Source organism: Balaenoptera musculus, chromosome 4 (assembly GCF_009873245.2).
Source record: "Balaenoptera musculus isolate JJ_BM4_2016_0621 chromosome 4, mBalMus1.pri.v3, whole genome shotgun sequence".
Taxonomy (NCBI): domain Eukaryota; kingdom Metazoa; phylum Chordata; class Mammalia; order Artiodactyla; family Balaenopteridae; genus Balaenoptera; species Balaenoptera musculus.
Genome location: NC_045788.1, coordinates 108,807,007 through 108,829,364, shown reverse-complemented (window position 1 = coordinate 108,829,364; position 22,358 = coordinate 108,807,007). Strand labels below are relative to the sequence as shown.

Here is a 22,358-nt window from a genome sequence, read left to right as displayed (position 1 = left end):
TGGCTCAGAATGGTTTTCATGTCACTGCTCTAAATCAAGCATGTTACATTAGATTAGGAAATGCATATTAGAAGTATGTCACTAAAGCACTCAACTTCTCTATTGAAGTTCAACTGCAATTACATTTTAACATTTTTTTCTACCGTATTATTATATACATTATGATACAGCAAGCTTTCTTTATTACCCTAATGTTTTTCCTTCCCATGCAGTTAAAAAGTGTGTGGCAGCAGAGAAGCTCATGATATCTGAAGGACAACATGACAAAGCAGCATTCCAACACCAGACTCAACAAAGTGTAGCAAAAGGACAGAGATAAAAACCTAAGTGAGAAAGTGAAATAGGTTTCTATTGAAGTACGTTAGATTGCAGAGTGGGATCCCCTGGGAAGTAGCAGAAGCTCTTTTACTGGAATCATTTAAAATCTTTCTTAGACAGAATATTTAAGCATATATTTCCTGGAACAATCTCATATTGGAACAGAGAGAGATAAGATGACCTAGAAGTCTTTACCTTCTCTAGCTTCTAATTCTTTATGATTCTGTACATATCAAAAGTATATTAAAGTCTGAGGTGCAGTTTTAGACAGCATTAAATTGTTTGTATAGTTTTATAGTTGTGTACAGAAATGTCAGGTAGTGGTCTATAGGCAGAAATACTGCAGAAGAGCACCCTGAAATTTACAAATGGATTATGTTAATGTACCAATGCAAGTTTCTGCTGAACTTAACCACCTTTTATATTCATGCAGGATAATGTGGTCCTCTAAAAACAAGGTACTGAAATTTATACTCTGTTCTGTGTGCAGTGTACTGAACCTACGAAATATGGTGATAAAATTTTTATTGAAAATCTAGTTTATAAAATAAAAGGAAAATAAACTCCGGTTATTCTTATTGACACATGCCTTCCAAAAATTAGAAATGTCTTTGAATATATTTAAAAATTATAACTGAATATATGAGAAATTCAAAATTATTTATACTTTTCAAAACTAATATTATAACAATTTAATTTTAAATATAGTCAACTCTAAAAATAGTCTGAAACCTTGCATGTCTACTTCAAACTATCATAAATATGTACTTACTCTGCTATGGAAAATGTACTTACTGGGAAAAAATATTCTTTGAGCTTGTTCTTAGATGCTTCATTGTATGATTACAACTTGACAAATCTAAAAAAAAAAAAAAAAAAAAAGATGATTTGAGTAAAAAGCTTACCTAAAATACAGAATGACATTCCTCTTAAGTAGTACATCTTAGGCAGAAGTATTGATTATCTTTAATAGCACAAATTTGTTAAAATGTAATATATATGACTTTTTTTTCTTTTTATTCAAAAAGCTAGAATTAAAAAGGTGACAAGGTAGGAATGATGAACAAATTACAGATAAAAAGAAAGTTAAGGGACACATAACCGATCATAGTAGGTATATATATACCAATAATAATAGGTGAGACCCATTTGTAATCAAATTTGAATGAATTAACTTAAACACATTTTCAGATAAGCAGAGAAATTTGAACAGAAACCAGATATTGGATATTATTAGAGAATTGGTTATATTTAAAGATCTGTATGTGTTCATGTTACATAGTGGGACTTTACTGAAAAAAATGATATGGTGTCTGTGATTACTTTTAAATAATATGTAGGTGGGCCCTAGCAAGCATATACACAAAATAGTATTTTAAAAGAGGTAGTGTTGAAGTTTCATGATGGGTTCAAAGAAATTCATGATGCTATTCTCCCTATATTTATGTATGCTAAGGACACTTTCATATTTTTAAAAGTAATATCTGATCATCATAAGAAAGTTGTAAACTGTATAAAGAAAAAAAGCACTCATAATCAATTATTTGAAGCTTTTCTATTCATTTACAGTGTTTATTGCAGTTGTTTTCTACATTTTTACTATTATTGATGCTCAGATTAATATGGCACCAGTACAGATTTTCCTTCTTTTGCACTATGAATGATAATATAGGAAAGTACAAAAAATATACATTTCTTTTCTTCATGGAATTATTTTTTTCCTTTCTGGAGATTCTATTTAAGAGGAATTTTACACAGACAGTTTGTCTTTATGTTGTCTTTCTTGGGTTTTATCAATAATTGTGTTTATCAGTTGCAAAATGATATTTATGCATATTCTATAACATATTATTACATACAAATTTCAGGCTGTATAAATCATTTAACAAACTTTCTATGATTGCTCCTAAACCTACTTCACACAAACAAATTTTGGGTGCTAGGTATATAGTCAGTGACACGGGATCAATATTATAAAATCTCATGGGGAAAAAAGGTTTATTATCTTATACACATACTCAAAAATTTTAGACCTTGAATTTGTAGAGGGTGATTGTCAACAGCTGCCTGAAACATTAATGTTGGTCATTTCAGTTACTCCTGAAGGGGTTCTGAATAGCATTTCTGCTTAAATATCTACCTCTTCCACCTTCAAAAAAAAATCCCTGCCATTAAGAACTCCTCACAATTAAGGCTACAGGCACCTATCAATTGTTTTTCCTTTTGAAGTTAAGGTAGATACTGCAAAATAAAATAAGCATGCTATAGATTCAGTTTATAGAGTCATTAGAAAACTTTTCTAACCAAAATCCAAGAGAGTTACCATTAATCACATTTAAATTCTGCATGTATTGCAGAAGAAAATGCTTCAGTGAACTTTGGTAAGCCAATGACACACTCAGTAAGACTTTTCTAACATTTACTGAGGTCTACTATGGGACTCAAATTTCTTAAGTGTTTTTGAAATTGAAATGTAAACTAATGGCTGATATTCTTAATATTCCTAATATGTTAAACAAATATTTATGAACAAGTTTAAATACATATATGGATATATTTTTATCTTAATGTTCATTAAGAATAAAGACAATAAAGCTTAATGGAAAATATTAAAATAGGTGTGAAATATAATACTAATTGAGAGTAAGTCACAAAATGGTATAGAGGGAGCATAAGGAGAGAAAACACATACACAATTCAGAAAAGCACTTTCAAAAGAGAGGAGATAAATTTGCTTAGGTCACTTATTTTCAAAACTAATCAACTGAACAGTTGGAAAAGTGGCCCACATAATATTTCTAATTCTCTTTCAGTTCCTTGGGGGAAGATAAGTAAAATCTTGATGTTCTCATCCCCATTGTAATGATCTACCTGTGGGACAAAATACTGTCTATAAATAATTTTAGTAACTTATCAAGTTCACTGAAAATGGTGATATATGGATGTTGAATTTAACATGATATTAAAGAAGTATAACAGAAATTATTTCTAGAAAAGATAGAAGAACAGGAAAGTTTATCTTCTGTGAGGCTGGAGAAAAAAATATTATGTTTCTTCACAGTTAGGTCTTTCTGAGTAAATTTTACTAAAACTAAATTTTATTTACTAAAATAAAAGCCTAAAAGTTAAATTATGACTAATTAGCCAGTGAGATGAATATCTCTGGAGTTTTATGTTTACATTTCAAGAGTAAATAAATCACCCCTTCTGTGGGTATACTCCCAGATTAAAAATCTGCAGATACTAGTATCATTTTTTCCCCTGAAAAATTTTACTTACATTCCAAAAGACTAGGGTAAGAACACAAAATCTTTCCTATTATATTTCTGAGGAGACTCAGAGTGGGAAGGGTGACTCTTTCCTATATAAATATCCACATTCACTTTTTTTGGATTTCTCCTTCACATTAGACTACATTATATATAAAATGACATCTTCTAGTTCTCCTTGTTTTACCCCAGGGTGAAATATTGGGGCAAAGGCAAAGCCACATTTGTTATTTGCTATATATAAATAGTATTTCCTTTGCCTCTCTCCATGCACCTTGTGTTGGCATTCATGACAATATTAATACATATAGATATTAAAAACTGAACATCCATATTGTGGAAATTTACAGGAAACTGGCAACACAAATACAGTCCTTCTTACATAGAGTCATTCAATACTACATAGGAATTCAATAATTCAATAATATTTTAAGGATCCAGGAAGAGAAAAAAATTAAAACCCTTAGTTTTAGATAATTTAGATTTCACAGAATGTTATTCCATGGATGCTTCCTCCAGCTTAACCCAGTGTTAACATCTTGCATAACTGTAGCACAGTGTCTAAACCAGGGAATAGACATTGATGCAAACCATAGATATTATGCAGATTTCATCAGTTATACCTGCACACGTTTGTACATATAACTTTGCACTTAGTTTTGAGTGTGTGTAGCTCTATGCAATCTTATCACAATTGGGACTTCACTTGATGGAGGCTTCACCACCAAAATCAAATTACTATTGCACCTTGATCGCAAGACTCCAACATGTTACCCTTGTAGCGCTGTATCCTACTCTTCACCATCTCAAACCCCTAACGACCATTAATCTGTTTTTCAGCTTTATAATGATGTTATATATATTCACATATATTACATATATACTCACAAATGTTATATAAGTGCAATCATGCAGTATGTATTCTTTTAGGTAAGTTTTTTTTTTCCCCCATTCAGCATGATTTGAGATTCACACAATTTGTGTGTATCAATAGTTTGTTACCTTGTATTGCTGATTAGTATCCCATGATATGGATGTACCACAGATTGCTTAACAGTTCAGCATTGAAGGACATTTGGGTAGTTTCCAGTTTCTGGCTATTATTAATAAAACTTTCATGAATATTCATTAACAAATTTTAAAATGAAAATAACTTTTAATTTCTCTAGGATATTTTCTCAAGAATGCAATTGCTGGGACATATGGTAAGTCCATTTTTATTTTTTAAAAGAATTTGCCAAACTATTTTGCTGAGTGGCTCTACACTTTTACATTTCCACCAATGTGTCAGTGATCCAGTTTCTCTGCATCCTCACCAGCATTTGCTGGGATCATTAATTTTATATTTAGCCATTCTGATAGGTGTGTAGTGATATCTCATGGTATTTTTTAATTTGCATTTCTAGATGTTGACCTTTTCTCATTTGTTTATTTGTCATCTATTCATCCTCTGTAGTAAAATTTCTGTTTATGCACCTTAACCATTTTCTAACTATATTGCTGTTGAGGTTTAGGGGTTTTTTTGTTTTGCTATTTTTTTTGGCAAATGTTTTCTTCCAGTCTATGATTTGCCTTTTTATCCTCTTAACACAATCTTTCACAGAGCAAATGTTTTTAATTTGATGAGGTCAAATTTATCAATTTTTTTTTAATGTATTGTATTTTTGGTGTCAAGTCTAAGAATTCTTTTCCTAGTCCTAGTTCCCAAATATTTTCTATTTTTTTCCTATAAGTTTTATAGTTTTGTGTTGTACATCTAAATTCATGATCCATTTGAGTTAAATTTTGTATATAGGGTAAGGTTTAGTTAAGTTTCATCTGTTTGTCTATGAATGCCCAGTTTATCCAGCATCATTTGTTGAAAAAGCTAACCCTCCTCAATTGAATTGTTTTTGCTTCTTTGTCAAAAATTAAATGGGCATATTTATGTGGAAATATTTCTGTGTTCTTAAGCTATTTTTTATGAAGATATCTCTATGGCATTATATCACTCAGAAAAAAAAAAAAAATAGAAATAAAGGCAGATAATCAACTTGCATTTAAGCTAAGAAAATAGGACAAACCGGCCTCTCAAAGACTATACTTCCTGTCCTGATTCTATTATTTAGAATTGTTCGATAATTGGGAAATATCACATCAGTACAGTATGACTGACTCAATCAGAATTCATTGTTAATCAAGGAAATAATATCCATATGCATGATCTCAATTTCTGTCTACAAGATGATGGTCTTCAAGACCTGCCACATCTCTGTATGGAGCCAAAATATATATTTCCAATTTTTCCTAAATATTCTTCAATTAAATATCCAGAAAACTCAATATCTTTAAGTTTAAATCTGAATTTATGGGGATTCCCTGATGGTCCAGTGGTTAAAGACTCTGTGCTTCCAATGCAGGGGTTGTGGGTTCGATCCCTGGTGGGGAAACTAAGATCTCACATGCTGCGCGGTGGCCAAATAAAAATAAAAATTTTTAAAAATCTGAATTTATGATTTCCTCAAGATAAGAATGAGACACGTTCTTTTCACTGCTTTCACAATTTTAGTTAATAGCAGTTTTATTTATTCAGGCACCTAAACACATGGTCAAATGTGACTGTATTTTTTTCCTGATTTTAAAGATCCAGCAGATTACCATATTCTGTCAGCTAAGGATCCCAAATATCACATAAATCATGTATGCTATCTCCATTTTCTAATGCTACTGCATTAATTTGTGTTTTTAATATTTCTTCCTTGGATGTCTATAGTAGTCTTAACTTGGCATTCTAAAACAATGACCGTGTCACTATTTCTTAATTCTGATTTCCTCAATGCTTTTGGTCACACTGCTTGAAAATAAAATCCATAACTAAGATATTTAACTTCTCTTTCATCATTTGTAAAATGAAGTTAATTTACCAATGTTTTAATGCCATTCAAAATATAAAATTAGAAAACAATTGACACAAGCTACTTAGACCAGTGACTGGCATGTAACTGCTCAAGAAATGGTAACTATTTTCATTATCATTAGTAAGTTATACAAAACCCTTGATATTTGAAACCTTGACTACATTTTCAAACTAATATTACTCAAACTTCCATGAGTAGTTTAAACTCACCCTAATGTATCCCAGTAGCCCTGTTAATGACTGAACTCCAACCCATTCTTTGGGATTCTGATCAAACATCATCCGCTTGGTAAAACATTGCCTGTTCTCTCTGGACAGTTAGGCATTTTCTCTTCCTTCTGTAAACTAATATATAATGTGTGTATTAAATTGTTATATAATATTTTCAATATTTTTACAATTTATTTCCTTCCCTGAGTTTCTAAAGATCTGGTACCTGAGCTATTATTGTACATTTTCTGTGCTTAAATGTCTAGTTAAATTAATGGAAACTTTAGTTATTAAATATAATTAAATAAGAAACATGAGATTAAAATATGCATTAAAACACTTGGTTGAAAATTAGAAATAATGACACTTCCAAAATGAGTTAAAATAATATTTTTTCATAATTTTCTAATATTACCCTCACACTTTCTTAACACATTCTCCTTAGACTAACTAGAATAAGCAAAACTGTGGTTTCAATTTCCCTTGTTTAGGTACTTACATGCATGATTATATCCTAATAAAGCTCTCTTTTATAGCTTTATTTTCTAAAGAAAAATACTCTAAATATAACCTTCAACTTGTTTTTCTTTTCTTTTGTTAAATCATGGATATACCTACAAATCTGTAGCTAGAGTGATCAGTGATCCAACACTATCTTCTTTTTCCCTTTTTTAAAAAGAAATGTTTATTTATTTTTTATTAAAGAATAGCTGATTTACAATATTATATTAGTTTCTGGTGTACAATAGACTGATGTGATATTTTTTATAGATTATACTTCATTTAGAGTTATTACAAAACTGGCTATATTTACCTATGCTGTACAATATATCCTACTTGCTTATCTATTTTGTACATAGTAGTTTGTACCTCTTAATCCCATACCCTTATCTTGTCCCTCCCCCTTTCTCCCTCCCCAGTGATAACCACTAGTTTATTCTCTGTGTCTGTGAGTCTGTTTCTGTTTTGTTACATACATTCATTTGTTTCAGTTTTTAGATTTCATATATAAGTGATAACATAGAGAACTGGTCTTTATCTGATATTTCACTAAGCATAATACTCCCTAGGTCCATCCAAGTTTTTGCAAATGAGAGAATCTCATTCTTTTTTATGGCTGAGTAAATATCCCATTATATATAGATATAGATATAGATATAGACACACACATAAACACACACACACACACACACCACATCTTCTTTATCCACTCATCTGTTGATGGACATTAGGATGCTTCCATATCTTGGCCATTGTAAATAATGCTGTGAACACTGGGGTGCATATGTATTTTCAAAACAGTGTTTTCAATTTTTTTTCCAGATATATACCCAGGAGTAGAATTGCTAGATCATATGGTAGTCCTATTTTTATTTTATTTATTTATTTATTGTTTTTTTGATGTCTAATCTTATTATTTGTTACTTTAGAACATCTCATTTTTGACTACACTCAGACTTAGAGGTAGAAGCTCTCAGAGAGGACAGCCTCAACTCTTGGCAGTCTGTTCCTGGCATTTTTCTTTGGCCTCCTTCATTCCCTTGGCCAAAAGTTTAGCATATTCTGCAGCCTTTTCCTTATTTTTCTTAGTATGCTGTTCCTTCAGAGCAATATGCCAACGTTTGTGTTGCAGAACACGTGGAGTAACAAGATGCTGAATCCTGGGTACTTTGGTCCTAGGTTTCTTACCTTCTTTGTTTAGGGGCTTTCTCACAACATACTGGCAGACATTGTCTTCTTTAGAGAGATTGAAAAGTTTGCAGATTCTGCTAGCTCTTTTGGGCCCCAGATGACGAGGCACAGTAGTATCAGTGAGTCCAGGAATATCCTTCTCCCCTTTTTTTATGGTGACCCAATTGAACACTCAGATTGGCATCCACAATGCAACCCCGTACAGATTTGCACTTTCTTTCTTCAGTCCTCCTTGGTCTATAACAGGAATGCCCATTACTCAGTAGCAGGCGGACTTGGCCATGGATCAAGACACCTGCCTCCTGGTGAAACCTTGTTTGTCATTCCCACCACTGATTCAAACCACATAACCCTTCCATTCTTCACCCAGAACATCAGTAGCAACTTCTGTGGCCATACCTTTCTCATAAAAGGTACAAAGTTTTCATTCATCGTCCACTTCAATGAGTTTCTGACAGCCAGGGGCTGGGAAAGAGATATTCACCTTCGTCCTGAAGCAGCTGATGGCCTCCAAGTCACTGCGAAGAAGAGTGGTAGTACTATTTTTAGTTTGAGGAATCTCCATACTCTTTTCCATAGCGGCTGCACCAATTTACATTCCCACCAACAGTGTACAAGCGTTCCCTTTTCTCTACATCCTAACCAACATTTATTTGTAGATTTTTGATGATAGCCATTCTGATAGGTGTGAGGTGATATCTCACTGCAGTTTTGATTTGCGTTTCTCTGATGATTAATGATGTTAAGCATCTTTTCATGTGCCTGTTGGTCATCTGTATGTCTTCTTTGGAAAAATGTCTATTCAGGTCCTCTGCCCATTTTTAATTTTTTTTTATATATATACATACAGTTCTATGAGCTGTTTGTATATTTTGGATGTGAACCCCTTATCAGTAATATCATTTGCAAATATTTTCTCCCATTCAGAAGGCTGTCTTTTCATTTTGTCAATGGTTTCTTCTGCTGTGTAAAAGCTTTTAAGTTTAATTAGGCCCCATTTATTTATTTTTGCTGTTATTTCTTTTGATTAAAAAAAAACATTGTTATGATTTATATTAATGAGTGTTCTGCCTATGTTCTCTTCTAGGAGTTTTATGGTTTCAGGTCTTACAGTTAAGTCTTTAATCCATTCTGAGCTTATTTTTGTATATGGTGTGAGGAAATGGCCTAATTCGTTTACATGTATCTGTTCAGTTTTTCCAGTACCATTTATTGAAGAGACTGTCTTTTCTCCATTATATATTATTTTCTTTTATTTATTTATTTTTGTCTGCATTGGGTTTTCATTGTTGTGTGCAGGTTTTCTCTAGTCGTGGAGAGTGGGAGCTACTTTTTGTTGCAGTGCACGGGCTTCTCATTATGGTGGCTTCTCTTGCTGCAGAGCATGGGCTCTAGGCACGTGGGCTTCAGTAGTTGTAGCACATGGGCTCAGTAGTTTTGGCGCATGGGCTTAGTTGCTCTGTGGCATGTGGGATCTTTCCAGACCAGGGCTTGAACCCGTGTCCCCTGCATTGGCAGGTGGATTCTTAACCACTGCGCCAGGGAAGTCCCTCTCCATTGTATATTCTTGCCTCCTTTGTAGTAAATTAACTGACCATAGGTGCATGAGTTTTTTTCTGGACTCTCTATTCAGTTCCCTCGATCTATGAGTCTGTTTTTGTGCCAGTACTACATTGTTTTGATTACTGTAGCTTTGTAGTATAGTCTTAAGTCAGGGAACTTGATACCTCCAGCTTTGTTCTTTTTTTTTCAAGATTGCTTTGGCAATTCTGGGTCTTTTGTGGTTCCATATCAATTTTAAGATTATTTGTTCTAGTTCTGTGAAAAATGTCATGGATATTTTGATGGGGATTGTGTTAAATCTGTAGATTGCTTTGGGTAGTATACACAGTTTAACAATATTAACGATTTTCTTAATTTACTTATCACCTAAGCACACACACACACATACAAATTTCACATATATGACATCATAGATATATGTAGGAGGTTTCTGAGAAGTTTCTTTTCTTTTTATTTTTTTTCCTTTCCTTTTCTTATTCTCCAAAAATATTGTCCTAAACCACACATACACTCAATAGTAGACATAAGGCTATGTTTCGTATTTATATATCATCATAAACATATAGAAAATTATAAAATATACAATTTGTAACCACATGCTTTCAGAAATGTGTTATTGTAGAAATTAAACTTTTTGGCACTCAATCATTATGTAAATACTTTAAAGTCATTTGACATAATTTTAATTGCTTCTTCTGAATGCTTTTATAAAGTATGCAAAATCAATTATGCCAAAATTTGTCTCAATTCACATTGTTGCCTTCTTTTGCCATTACAGTGTTCCAGCACACATGTATATCCATTAATGCTTCTATTTCATTTTTTTTAAATCACAGGAGCAGGCTTGACGAATAAAAGAGCAAATACATCTCTAAATTTTGATATTGTGGTACAATTTGCATTTGCCTTACCAATGAATAAAAGCACCCTACATATACCTGTGAAAGTCTGATGGTGGTGAAACAATTTAGCAACTTTACTAAATTTTAATTTCTCTACTTTGCAAATAGAGCAACCACTTGGTAGCTAACACCCATTGTTGCTGGTTTGCATTCTTGTCCTAAAGCACCAATTGAACTTTACTCTATTAGCCTTTGCCGGCAGGGTGGGGAGCAGGGAGAGAGAGATAGACAGACAAACAGAGACAGAGACAGAGACAGAGACAGAGACAGAGAGGGAGGGAGGGAGTTTAAGAAACTGGTTTATGCTGTTGTGAAGTTCGGCAAGTCCAGAATCTTCAGTGTAGGCTAGTAGGCTGGGGACCTAGGGAAGAGTTGATGCGACAGTCTGAGTTGCAAGGAAGTATGCTGGTAGAATTCTCTTTTCTTCAGAGGAGGTCAGTCTTTTTCTATTAAGTACTTCAACTAATTTGATGAGGTCCATTCACATTATGAAGTATAATTTGCTTTACCCAAAATCTACTGATTTAAATGTTAATCTCATCTAAACAATACTTCACAGAAATATCTGGAATAATATTTGACCAACTATCTGAGTACAGTGGAGAGCCAGGTTGACAACTAAGTTTAACCACAACAACTATGTATATGATTTCATCTTCCTACACACAAGGAAACTGAGACCTAGTACTGTCAAAATGCTGTGTTAAATCAAAAACAGACATTTTACATTTAACTAATTTTGTAGCTGAAACCACTAGTTTTCCCCCCAAGTAAAGACTATTTTCTTCCTTTCTTTCTTAGAAATAGAATCCTGGAATTATTTGGATACATGACCATTTGGAATAAACACTGTATTTCCAAGACTTACTTGGAAATAGTTGTAGTCATGTGACTAAGATCTAGCCAATGGAATGAAAGAATATTTATCAGCTGTCTTTTCCAAGATGTATCTTTAATACGAATGGGTGTGTTCTTCAGTTTTCTTTTATCACAATTGATTCTGGAGTAAATTAACATGCTAAGTATGGCAGACCAGGTAGATACTAGTAAACTGGCTTCCTTTATAAAAGCTTTAGACTGCTGTCATATTCAATTTGCTTGAGGAAGAAAGATGTTTCTATTTTTATTAAGTCACTATTATATTAGGCTTTTTATTACTAACAGGCAAATAATACGCTTGTTTTAGATAAACTCTGGTGGCTGATTACAATGTGCCTTTCTATGTTCTATACAAATCTTTCTACTTACATAGAATGGCCCACTAACTCATTCTCAAATAAAATTATTTTTCAATGATATTTTTTCCATGCTACCAATTATCTGGCATGACTTTCCAATTAATTATGAACATATTTCACTTCCATTAATTAAGGAAATATAAAATTTTAAGGTACATTTACAAATCAACGATCTACATGATATACTGACACATTGTGGGAGAGTCCTAGAAGTTTCTCAGTTATTTAGACAAAATATCAAATAGCTTAAGACCTTTATCACTTTTAAACAAGGATTTTTTTTCTAATTCTGCTTAATCATGATTTTGTTTAAAAAAAAACAATCAAAACAGTAAAGTTAAGGCCATTGTAATCCTTTTGTTCTAATAATATTACAGATTTTTGTAAAATCAGTGTTTTTATGATGCTGGAGTAATATATCTATTCAATTGTTCTTTCAAACATTGATTCATTTATCCAGCTATTTATTCTATGAAAGAATTAACAAGAATCTACTGAATACCAGCTCTGAGGATAAAAGTATACATAAGGCACAGGGTCTGCTTTCAAGCTTCTGGTAATCTTCGAAGGAAAAAAAAGATATTTATCATGCCATGTATCAGATACATGAAAGGAATAAGTATAGGATATTAGTGTGGCTAACTTAATGTTGGTTTTAATAATTCTCTCTGTTGATGTCCTCCCATGAGAAGTAGAAAAACTGGAGCTGTGAATATTGATTTCTCAATGCCTGGAGTTTTTCTTCTTTAGAATTGCTGAGAAACTAAGAGAAGACTGGAGAGTCATTTGGACATAGATTAATGGACATCTCTTTAACGTGGATCCACAGGGACTTTAAAAATTTCTCTGGTCATTATATGGCTAGCACCAATATCTCAGGAAGTTTGCCACTCATTTTTTTCCTTTAAACAACAGTTTTGTGGTAAGAATGAATCCCTAGGGGTGTAAAAAGTGTCAGTTGTTTGTATTCAAAAGAATACTCTTCTCAGACTGCAGTGGTAAATATTACTCTTTCTTTCTTAAGTAACTCATGTTGTCTGAGTCTAGGAAGAAATAACATAGACACGGTTTGTCAATATATCTCAGAAGAAAATATCACAGATGTGTCCCATCCTTTTCAAGTTCAACGTGTACCCCCACTGGATTTATCAATATTTCATGTTGATAAAAACAAACGGGGTGAGGATGAGATTTGATCAGATTTGCTGAGTCTTAAAGGAGGAAATAGAACTTAGCAGTATGTGATAAAAGTGCTAAATGGCTGAAAATAACCATAAGATGTTCTGGAACCTTTACAGGCATGCTTCTGCAGTTTTCATGACGTTATGGGTGGTAAGGAGAGGTACATAAATGTGAATAATTTTACTCATTTGTTTAGGAAATGTAAAATGATTAATTTAGTCAAGTAAAGAAACTTTTCATTCCGTAAATGTAGGTAGCCTTTGTCTTGAAGTTATGGATTACTGAGTAATTAGAAGAATCCATGGGCATTTATGAGTGAGATTTTTTTTAATTTATAAAAAATATCTCCAGACTTCGACAACAAAAACCCCTAGCTCAGAAGAGAAACAAAACAGAGTGCATAGCTGAAAGAATTCAAGAAGTCAGGGAGAATTGGAAAAAGACTTGACTAAGCAAATATTATGAAGAGATGCAGGAGTAAAAGAAAAGGACATATTTAGACTTATGGCCTTAATATTTTCAAGTAGAGAGTAAGCAGAAAAAACCTTTCATCAGAAATAAAGATTACTGTCTGACTTACTTCACTTAGTATGATAATCTCTAGTTGCATCCATGTTGCTGCAAATGGCATTATTTCATTGCTTTTTATGTTGGAGTGATACTCCATTGTATATATGTACCACATCTTCATCCATTCATCTGTTGATGGACATACAGGTTGCTTCCATATCTTGCTTCCAGTGCTGCTATGAACACTGGAGTGCATGTATCTTTTTGAATTAGAGTTTTCATATTTTCCATATATATGCCCAGGAGTGGGATTGCTGGATCATATGTTTATTTTCAGTTTTTTTAGGGAACCTCCATACTGTTTTCCATAGTCACTGCACCAACAGTGACATTCCCACCAACAGTGTAGGAGGGTTCCCTTTTCTCCACACCCTCTCCAGCACTTATTATTTGTAGACTTTTTGATGATGGCCATTCTAACCTGTGTGAGGTAGTACCTCACTGTAGTTTTTATTTGCATTTCTCTAATAATTAACGATGTTGAGCATCTTTTCATGTGCCTGTTGGCCATCTGTATGTCTTCTTTGAAGAAATGTTTACTTAGGTCTTCTGCCTGTTTTTTTACTTGTGTTTTTTGGGTTTTTGTTATTGAGCTGTATAAGCTGTTTGTATATTTTGGAAATTAATTCCTTGTGGGTCATAGGTCACATCATTTGCAAATATTTTCTCCCATTCCATAGTTTGTCTTTTTGTTTTGTTTATGTTTTCCTTCGATGTGCAAAAGCTTTTAAGTTTAATTAGGTTCCACTTGTTTATTTTTGCTTGTGTTTTCATTAGTCTAGGGGACAGATCCCCAAAAAAATATTGCTGTGATATATGTCAAAGAGTGTTCTGCCTATATTTTCCTCTAGGAATTTTATATTATCTGGTCTTATATTTAGGTCTTTAATCCATTTTGAGTTTATTTTTGTATATGGTGTTACAGAATGTTCTAACTTCATTCTTTTACATGTAGCTGTCCAGTACCCAGTACCACTTATTGAAGCGACTGTATTTTCTCCCTTGCATATTTTTGCCTCCTTTGTCATAGATTAAGTCAGACTGAGAAAGACAAATATCATATGATATCACTTTTATGTGGAATCTTTAAAAATGATACAAATGAATTTACTTAAAAAACAGAAATAGACTCACAGACATAGAAAACAAACTTATGATTACTAAAGGGAAAAGGGTGTCGGGATAAATTAGGAATTGGGGATTAACAGATATACACTACTATATATAAAATAAACAACAAGGACCTACTGTATAGCACAGGGAACTACATTCAATATTTTGTAATAACCTATAATGGAAAAGAATGTGAAAAACAATAAAAATATATAAATTGATTCACTTTTCTGTACACCTGAAACATTATAAATCAACTATACTTCAATTTTTTTTAAAAAAATTTAAATAAAATAAAGCAACGAATGGGTGACCATTCTTGATGCACCTAGTCAAAAATTACAACATGACAATTATAGCCTGAATATATAGATGACAACCAACTCTCTGACTTACCTTCATCTAACATGAACTGCCATGTTGTTTTTGGTTTATGGAATCTAAACCTCTTCCTAAAGTTGATGCTATCTGACTCCAGTCCCCAGATCTGTCAAATCCTGGACCTGGTCTCTAAGCCTGATGTTCTTTTAAACTAAAAATACTAGAGCTAATTATAAATTACCCTTGGTTCTCAGCTTTAAACATATCTCTTTTAATCATATGCTTGAGTTATTGATAAATTCATAGCCTAAAGTAGGACCAGCCTATTTTTCTACTATTTCTCTTATAATTATCTTCTAGAAAATAGTCTTCTATTTAATCTCAAAACCTGGGCTTGGGGTCTTTATGTTAGCTGAAAGACTTGTCTGGTGCCAACTTTTTGCCTGCCTATATTTCTATGGATTATTCCCAAATATCCATTAAACTCATTCACAAGTAATCTGATGAACTTTAAAAATATTGAAATGATTAAACCATAACTTGATGGCTTTTCAAATTCATTGTATAACATTTTTTCTATTTGAACCTTCTCTTAAGTTTTTAACTGCTTATGTACCCCCAATTAATTAAAATAAATAATATGGTAGCCAACCCACAGAACTGTGAGAAAAGTATATATATTTTTGTGTTAAGACACTAAGTTTTGGGATGGCTTGTTATGTGATAATAGATAACTGCTGCATAAACAGATGAACTAATGCAGAAATGGGCTGCTGCCATAACCAAAATTTAAACTATGTGGGTTGAATTTGATATAAGGCAACAAGCTCAGTCTGGTAATGCAATGCAGAAACTGTTAGAAAAGCTTGGAAAATGACAACTTACATTTGTAATAGTGAAATAATTGAAAAATGTTGTCTGTGATGACTTGGAACATAAAAAAATACATATAATATTCTTGTGAACAGTAGAAGATTATTACCAGGTAAAAATTTAGAAGTATCATTGGCTTTTTTAAACTATCAATGGCAATATACAAGAAAGATATTAACTAAACTCAAATATTAGAGTTTGCAGAAATAATTTAGAGAGAATATAAATGATCCAAAACTTTCTGATTTAGAAAATAACACTTGTTATCAATTCCAGGCTCTCAAGTTTCAAAAGATTTTTAGACCAAGAGATAGCCTCAAGGTCAAAGAAAATTTAAGATGTAGGCAACAACCAATGATTAAGACTACTGAGTAACTTAAATTGATGCCAAGTACACTCCCTCAACTATACAAAAAGGCTTCTAAGAATCTTAAGAACATTGTCTCACAGCAGCCTGAAATTTCCAAAGTTTATAGATACCTGCCCCAATTATGAGTGTGATGATTGAGGAAAGCAAAGGAACCAGTCATGTTTAGGGGAAATCCAGAGGACCTTTAAGAAAGTTGTATAGGTGAAAGTGACGCTAACTTGGACGAAAAAGGTTCAAATGCAAAACTTTTTTAAAAAGCGTCTTTCAGCCCCTACCATGCTATGAACAAGAAGGAGGTTAAGAAAGACACTAAGCTACACACATGACATTTTTTATAGAAAAAAAAGTTAGATCATAGGGCAGATATCCACAGATAACAATGGACCAGACACTACTTTAGGGCAGAATACAGGCCAAATCAAGAAATATTTGATAACTTCAGATTTGGGAGAAGTTTTTGGCTGCCACATTGCTATGGAACAGTGATTTCCATGTACCTACCATTTTTGCCATTTTCAAATGTGAGTATTTATATGACTGTTACTCTGTCCTTACATAATCATTGTATGTTGGTTGCATTATAAATCAATGACAGACTCATCTGAGAAACCATCTCTGCATACAATTTTAAAGCATGAGATTCTGAACTCATTATCTGATGTCATGATTGAATGAGACATTTGGGAGTGTTGGGAGTTAATATATGTATTTTTTATGTTGGAGAGGATATAAATCAACTGGAAGAAAATTACTGTAGATTGCTCACATTAATATGTTCTCCTTTTTATTAGAGTATAAGTAATAATACTCCTTTTTATGTGTATATACCTTGATAGTTTCCTGCCACGGTGACACTTATACAATATGTCTTCAGACTTCTTTGGCCAATGGAATACAAGAAAAGTCAAGCCAGTGAATTTTTTAAAATATTTATACATATGAGCTTGCCCCCTTTTGCTGTTTTTGGTATCATATGACTGCCTTATGAAGAATTTTCAACTAGTCTGCTGTATGATAAGAGACTCAATTTCATCTGTAATTGTAACTCAATATGTAACTCAATTTCATCTGTTATGTCATCCAACAACAGCCTGCCAACTTCCAGATAAGTGAGTAAATCCATCCTATATTATCTAGCTATCTGCTGACATAATAGATTGTTTCAGTCACATCAGCAAGTTCAAGCAAGTTCGGCTGAGCCAGTTCAAACATGAAGTATCAATAACTCAACCCACAGAATCTTGAGATAAATGAATGATTTTTAAGAGCCTGTATTTTTCAGTGTTTTGTTGTAAGCCAAAGGTAACTGACAGAAATAACTGGACATGTTTCATAATATATTTTGAACTAGATAATACAGATTAATCCAATGCAATTGACCTGAAAACACAAATCATTTTATAGGATACCCTTGTATTATATTAATATTGATAAGATGAAGAATAATAAAATAGAATCAGTAGAAGAAAATAGAGAAAGGAAATAATTATTTCAGATTTTCACACTGAAAGGGAGATACATTTTAATAAGATAGTTGCCTACCATAAGGTGTGGAACTTGTAGGATAACAGTACAGATTAATCAATTACATGGACATTGAACATTTAAAAATTATTTTCTAAGGGATTTTTAGATTTGAAGCAATTTTATGAGAGATAAAGTCAGTATGAAAATATGAACAAGTTGTGTAGTGCAATATGTCAAAAAGTTTAGTGATAAAATCAGTCAATTTTGTCTTAGAAGTAACTACTATGTCACTACTATACACAAGAATTCATTTTCGGTAATGAAGGTACAAACGTACAATCACTTTCCTTAAAGAGCCTAGTGTCTACTAGGTGATTATAAAATATATTTAGGAGATATTTAGCTCAAAAAAGGCTATATAATTATTATTTGTTTCTTTGATTATTATAAAATAAAAAATATCAGACAAGATTTGAAGTCAGAGTTGAACAATCTAATGTACAGTGACAGTCTGGAGTCTCATTGTTAACAAGAACCTGAGCATGCAAAAGAATAAAATTATGACTTTTACTATTAACATCTGGTTACTTCTCCATTGACTCTGTGTTTCAGGGAAAAAACTGTCTGAGAATTACTATACCACTAAAGCTACTTGGACAGTTTGTTAGAGATTATATTTTATTCCTAGCATGTAAAGTGGACAAAATCTGACAAACTGGCCAAGCAGCTTTAGGTAGAGTAACTCTACTTCAGACTTGCACATTGATTTCTTAGTTTTTCAATGAAAACTGCAAATAAGAGACATAATCAAATGCTCTGCTTCAAGCTGAGGGGGTTATCAATTAGGAAAAGATGGTTACAAAGCCACTATCTTTAAAAAAAATAAATAAGTTAAATCACTGATTGTGAGGGACATAATAACAGATTACCTAGATGCTACCCATTGTGTAATTCAAGGTGAACATTTTATGGGTTGGTACTTATCGGTGATCCTAGAAAACTTCTGGAAATACCATAGATAGACTAAGGCTAATTTGGAAAAAGTGTTTGCGTATTCTAAATCTCTCCACATCATGAAAAAAAGACGTAACTGTGACTGTCTTCTATTAGGACCCCACCCAGGCCTAATGAAAAATTAACTTTTGTTTTGGTTCCCAGATGATTATGAGGCAAACATTTTATAAAGTCCATGGCCCTTTCTTCATGAGCTGCTATTGCCAGTGAGTAGAGACACTTCCAATTATTTCCATGTGTTTTTCTTTCCTCAATCCAGGGGCCTGATCTATCATGAGAATGCTAATTCTGACTTTATTCGGGAGAAAGTAGTTTTATCAGATTAAGCAACTATTATTTATCAAAAATTTAAATGATCCATTTATTGATATTATTTTGATGCTGCATGCTTCTAATTTTTTCAGGTAGAAGAGATGAGGCCATTGGTGGCTTCTACTATCTCTGAGGATGCCTTCTTGAAACCTCCCCTTAGTGAGAAAGCAGAACTGGCAGGTGATTTAGTCATGCTCTCTTTTCAACTGAATATCCTTCTTGAAAAACAGGCATCAAAGAAGAGTCTGAACCATTGTGTGACCTGGTGCACAGTTTGATATTTTAAACCCCATGCTTTCAGCAAGGCAAGATTTTAGCCTCATTGTATTATTCAGTATTATTCTATGATAAAATGGCTTGTTGTCTTTGTACCACACCTTTCTCCAGCTTGAGATTGTCACTGTCACCAAAGAGATAACAGCACAGATAGAACTGTTTCTACAATTGGTTAACAAAACTTCAAGTCTTCATAGGATCAAGGACAAAGAGTAAAAGCAGTTGGTGTGGGCTTCCCTGGTGGCGCAGTGGTTGAGAGTCTGCCTGCCAATGCAGGGGACATGGGTTCGAGCCCTGGTCTGGGAAGATCCCACATGCCACGGAGCGACTAGGCCCATGAGCCACAATTGCTGAGCCTGCGCGTCTGGAGCCTGTGCTCCGCAACAAGAGAGTCCGCGATAGTGAGAGGCCCGCGCACCACGATGAAGAGTGGCCCCCGCTTGCCGCAACTAGAGAAAGCCCTCGCACAGAAACGAAGACCCAACACAGCCATAAATAAAATAAAATAAATAAATTTATTAAAAAAAAAAGCAGTTGGTGTATTCTCCTCCCTCCCCATCATGATAATTTGTCACAGGCATTGAATCAACACCACCCTTACAAGAAAAGAAGGTGGAAGTGTTAGGGACATGCCTTTTATACACTCTGGACAATGATTACCTTCTCACAGTCTGTACATAAATCTCATCAGGAACAGTTTTCTGAAGGTGCAATCTGCCTCTTTAGTAAGAAACAACAAAAATAACTTTCAAATGTTAAATATATGGTCATCTGGTTTTAGTGTAGTCTAGTTACAAAAAAAAAAAAATTACCTCTAAATGACAGTCTTATCTCTGTTAAAATAGAAAGACAATTTCCAAATAGTAAGCTTTTGTTCACCGGTATGTTATTGTGACTGTTAACAAAAAGATAACTTTATTTTTGGTGTTGTCAACCACTTTCTTCATATCCTGTTCTAACTCACTGACGAATCTAACCACCTTCTTCCTGTTTCAGTAGGGCTCCCTTACTTCCTTGATATATACATTCAATTCAAAACTTTTAAAAATTATTATTTTATAGTAGCTTCCTGCTTGAGAATGTTGAAATTGGTGCTAAGGATTGTGTCTCTAAAAGTCAATGCTGCCATTTCTGCTGCTATTCTTCCCTTTCCCTCTTAGTTTATCTGTCACATATACCAAGTTGGTCCACCCCAACTGGTTACATCTACTACCCAAGGAAGCCTTATAATCAAGAAGACCTCTGACATGACAGACTTTACCATCAAGTATCTTTCTTGAGGTTTCAAGAAGCCAAAAATGCCTTGTGTGCCCTTTGAAATTTGTAATACGTGATAAGGAAGGAAATGTCTCCATCTCTATTTGCATTTAAGGCTCTTAGAGAGTTAGCGAAGTATAATGAGATAGATTCTTTCACATAAAAAGCTCTATTTATTTGTCTTTGAAACCCCATCTCTCTAGAATAGGATTTCCTGAAGTTGGTACTACTGATATTTTAGGCATAACTCTTACTGGGGTGGGGGAGCTTCCTTTGCATTATAGATGTTTAACAGCATCTCTGACTACTACTCTCTGGATGTAGATAATATCCTCATCATTTATAGCAAACAAAGATATCTCCAGACATTGTCAAATATTTCCTGAGTGTCAAAAATGAGAACTACTAGTTAAGAACCGCTGCTATAGAATTTGAGTATCATTATATGGGGCTAATCCATGGAAAAAATCTGAGTGAAAAGTATTTTCACTAAAATCACATTTCCCTCCAAATAAGAATTTATTACTAAGAAAAGTTTGCCTGAGTGATTCCTCTCTTATGGTGCCCACAGTATACCTGCCTGTCAGTGAACCTCCCAAACATGCCTGGACACATCTATTTCATATGTTGAAAAACTGGGTTTTCAACCTTGGCTTCTTCATGATGTTTCTTTTGGTCACCATAGTCAACAAATTGCATGTAAAAAAGGCATATGATGAAATGAGCAATGATTTTAAAATTACTACTAAATGCTTAATCATCTATACTCTGTCAGAAAAATACAATAGTTCATACTGTTGAGACGCCCCCAATCTCTCCAACAAAAAGACAAGCTTAAAAAAGTATAAATATAATGAGCTTCAGGTATCCAGCAACTTGAAATTCTAAGAAATTTTGAACATTTTTTTTGCAATATGTCTAATTGGTGTGCTGTCAAAATAATCTTCTAAAATCATGTGAGATGAAAATAGATATGTTTCAGATATGGAATGTTTCAAAGGTATAATCAGATGATCAGTCAGACGTGAAAAAAATGTTTGGAACATTTTGTTCCCTTCATTTTTTTCCTGGCAATACATGGGTTATTTTTAAATTTTAGGTATGATTTTTATACTGTTCTGAAAGTATGTGTGTATATTTAAGCTTTAAGTCCTAGCCTTGGCTTTAAATGAACAATGATAGGCTTCAAACTGGGTAAATAGAATGATATTTGGTTACACAGAAAAATTGAATTTTAAAAGGCCTAAGTAAGTTGTGTTGGTTGGTCTTTTCTTCTGGAGATGTATTAGTCTTCTGTCACTTCCTGCAACTGAGTTGATTAATTTGCCCTAGGGGCAGGACAGGAATAAAGACGCAGACGTAGAGAATGGACTTGAGGACATGGGGAGGGGAAAGGGTAAGCTGGGACGACGAAGTGAGAGAGTGGCATGGACATATATATACTACCAAATGTAAAATAGATAACTAGTGGGAAGCAGATGCATAGCACAGGGAGATCAGCTCAGTGCTTTGTGA

General features: G+C 33.4%; 1 pseudogene; it reads right to left on the bottom strand.

Moving 5' to 3' along the window:
* Positions 1–8,129: 8,129 nt before the first annotated feature.
* Positions 8,130–22,358, bottom strand: part of LOC118894048 — a 190,157-nt pseudogene continuing 175,928 nt past the window's right edge.